The 3,610-nt window shown below is 57.4% G+C and overlaps 1 protein-coding gene across 1 annotated transcript in view; it reads left to right on the forward strand.

Annotated features, from left to right (window-relative positions):
* The window catches only part of EFCAB6 (EF-hand calcium binding domain 6), a 127,605-nt gene that overhangs the window by 53,410 nt on the left and 70,585 nt on the right, over positions 1–3,610 (forward strand). The gene's annotated exons all lie outside the window — the stretch shown is intronic.

Below are 3,610 nucleotides of genomic sequence, written 5' to 3' on the forward strand. Positions count from 1 at the left end.
CCCTTCCCCTGCGGCCTTCCTGGAGAGGGCCCCTTCCCCTGCGGCCTTCCTGGAGAGGGCCCCTTCCCCTGTGGCCTTCCTGGAGAGGGCCCTTCCCCTGCGGTCTTCCTGGAGAGGGCCCCTTCCCTTGCGGCCTTCTTGGAGAGGGCCCCTTCCCCTGCGGCCCGCGCCCTGGACACCCCCTTCTCAGCCGCCGGAAGAGCTCCTGCGCCTCACTCATGCACCGGCGCTTCCCGCGGTTCCCAAGGCCCCTCGCCGGGGCTGTCCCTCCTGCCGTGAGCTGCCCGAGGCCGCGGCCCGCTAGGCGACAGGGTCCTGCCTACGGGACAGTCAGGAAGGGCAACCCGGAGCCCACGAACAAACACTGGCTCGGCCCCCAGTGGTTGGCCGTCCCGGCCTGCCAGGAAGGGACCCCACAGGCGGCTTCGAAGCTGCTGTAGACGTCAGCCCTGCCCTCCCGGCTGACTTTCCAGAGCTCCGTCTGGATGCTTTGGTCCCTGGATTGCTGTTTACCACGCACTTCCGGTAAGGGGGTGTCTCCAGACTAGTGAGGAATATAGGTCCTTTCCCAGACCAGCTGCGACCTGCACGGAAGAGGAGCCCCAAAGCCGGGGAGCCAGGGGCCCTGGGGGCCCAGCGGCCCAGCCACGTGGCCCAGCGGGCGCCTGGCCTCCGTCCCAGCGGTCCGGGCCCTCACCTCAGGCAGCCCCGCCCCAGCCCCTGGGGCCGCCAGCATGGCGCAGTCTCGGCAGCGCGGGTTCTGCCTCTCCCGGGGAGACCAGCGTACCCGTCCTAGCCGCTCGTCAGGCCCGTGTGGCTTGGCCTCTCAGATGGGGCGAGCATTCTAAGCGACACCGCCTGGAGCGGGCCCATGCGTCCGAGTGGGTGACTGCGTTCACCCCGACTGCACGTGTCCGCCGCTTTGGGCGACCGCCCGCTGTGTGCAGACGCGTTGACTCCATCACTTGGGGCCCCTGCGGAGGAAGGAGGGCATCAGGGTGACCTGAGGCTGGCCAGCCAGTGAGTGGTGAGGCTGGGACCCCACCCCCCGCCAGCGGCCTGACTGAGCTGACTGGGCTGCCTCTTACAGACAGATGAAGGCCTCTGTTTCCTTCGCTGCTATTAGTATATTGGACAAGTAATTTAATTAAAAGTAATGAAAGTCTTCATCTCCGTTAATGGAGAGCAGTGATAATGCCAGCCAAGTAGTAGCCTATTTAATTGTGTGCCAATTATACATTGCACATTATTCAACGAGACGCATAAACAACAGGGACGCGGCTGCCTGCCCAGCCTGGGCCCAGCCTGGGCGCTTAGCTGGGCCCAGCGGAATGGGGCAAGGGCCTGCGAATGAGCTCACAGCCCGGAGCACCCCGCAGCAGCCCGCCGGCTGCAGAGCCGCTGCTCGCCCCCGGCCGGGGCTGCCTCTCCTGCCGCTGCTGGGTCTCGGCCGCCTGGGACTGGAGACGAGGGAGCAGCACAGGAGAGCGGGGGAGCGGGATGGGCTGTCCCCTCGCTGGGAGGGCACTGTGTGCCAGGACCTCTCCTGCTGAAGAAAGGGGTGCAGGGAGTTAGGAGAGGCACTGCCCTGGGCCCTGGGCCGCTCCCCGACCGCCGCCCTCCGCCTCTGTGAGAGGCCCGCTGGTGTCATCGCTCGCAGCTAAGTCACCGCAGTTCTCTCCCCGGCGCTGGGAAGAATCACCCGTGCCCTGCCTATTCCTATTCTTGATGTCGTTAACTGCAGCTCACATGATTTCGTAAGTAGGAAGTCCAAAACAATCTTCCAAAATGCGCTAGTCAATAACAGAGTTCAGAGACCAGTACTCTTTCCTGAAACAGCAATAAACAAGTCACAGAAGAACTTAAAAAAATATCTCTAATGGTATTTTTTTAAACGATTTTTATTTATTTATGCACACAGAACTGGGGTACAGGCCAGAGGTGCAGGGGCGGTGAGAGGCTTCACCAGAGGCAGAGTGGGGAGCAGAACAGGCAGATGGACTGAAACCCACCGCTGAGGGGAGCAGCGGGGAGACAGGAGAGGGCTGCTGCGCCCTGGGGTCACTCCAGGCAGGGATCGAGCTCGCACTGAAGCAGCTGCGGCCAGCGTGCAGGGCTGCGCTTGAACCCGCTGAGCCACCAGGGGGGCCACTAATAGTATTTTTAAAAACCAAATACCTGGAAATATATCTAGCAGAAAACACGCAAATTCTTAATGAAGACGATAGAAATTATAGAATATTATTACATAAGTAATATCAATCCTTTACAAATTTCCTGAATAGATGGGAGGAAGGATTATTTCCTAGCTCACTCTTCTAGGCCATTAGCACTCTGAAACCAAAGCCAGACCCCAAAAAGCACAGGAAAAGAACCATAAATCACTACCTTTGATGAGTGTAATTGCAGATATTCTCAGCAAAATACCAAGAAACTAAGCCCGGCAAGGTGCAGAAAGGACTGAATGCTTGCTGTGACCACGTGAACTTTATTCCAGAATTACAAGATTGGCCTAACTGCCAAGAAAAAAAAACCCGTTAACATAACATACGATGTTAATAGAATGAAGGACAAAGCTTCCGTTGCCCCAGGGCGCAGCAGCCGTCCCCCGCCGCTCCCCTCAGCAGTGTGCTTCGCCCATCTGCCTGTTCTGCTCCCCGCTCTGTCTCCAGGGAGTCTTCTCACCGCTGCTGCACCTCTGGCCTGTACCCCAGTTCTGTATGTATAAATAAATAATCTTAAAAAAAAATACACTTAACAAAAGAAGGGCAGATACACTTAGAGTCACAAAACCCTGTCCAGGGAGGTCAAAGATGTACACCAATGGAGAGACTTCCCATGTTCATGGATAGGAAACTCAGCGTGGGCAGGATGGCGGTTCTCGGCGAAACCGATCTAGAGTTCAGTGTAAGCCCCAAGAAAATTCCAGGTGGAATTTTCCAAGTTTTCTTTATTTATAGGCGATTCTGTTTTCACCAGTGCAGGAGGGGAGAGGATAACCTTTTCAACAATGGTGTTGGGACAAGTAGGTCATCACCTGTAGGAAGAGGAATTTAGGCCTTTACTAAGTTTATACACCCACGAAAATGAATAAAAAACAAGCCACAGGCCTAAGCAGCAAGGCCAGCATGATAAAACTCTTACCGAGGGCCCGCTCAGAGCCCTGTGATCCAGAGTCAGGCAGGTGGCTCAGAGACGACGCTGGCACACAGGGCCCATGAGAGGACAAGTCAGTCAGTTGGACTTGTCAAAACCTCTGAAAATTTGGGCTTCAGAAGATCAAGGAAGTGAAAAGACAAGCCCAGACTGAGAGCAAATCCATGTAAGTCCTGTACCCAGCAAAGGAGACAAGAGCTGTTAGATCGTGCAGAGGACAGCGGCCCCAAAATGGGCAGGGGGTTGAGACATTTCATCAGAGACACACAGAGCCCGTTGACGGACGCGTGAGAAGATGCTCGCATCACTAAGTGGGGTCCCCCCTCTGGGAGAAGAGCGTCTGCAAGGGGGGCCGGGCACAGCTGCTCCCCCACCGCCCCTGCCAGCGGAGACGAGCCCCGCCGCTGCCCTGGGGAGCAGCATGGTCGTCTCGGCTTACACCGGGCCTGCGGCC

This window comes from Condylura cristata, unplaced genomic scaffold (assembly GCF_000260355.1).
Source record: "Condylura cristata isolate star-nosed mole 26May11 unplaced genomic scaffold, ConCri1.0 scaffold00004, whole genome shotgun sequence".
NCBI lineage: Eukaryota > Metazoa > Chordata > Mammalia > Eulipotyphla > Talpidae > Condylura > Condylura cristata.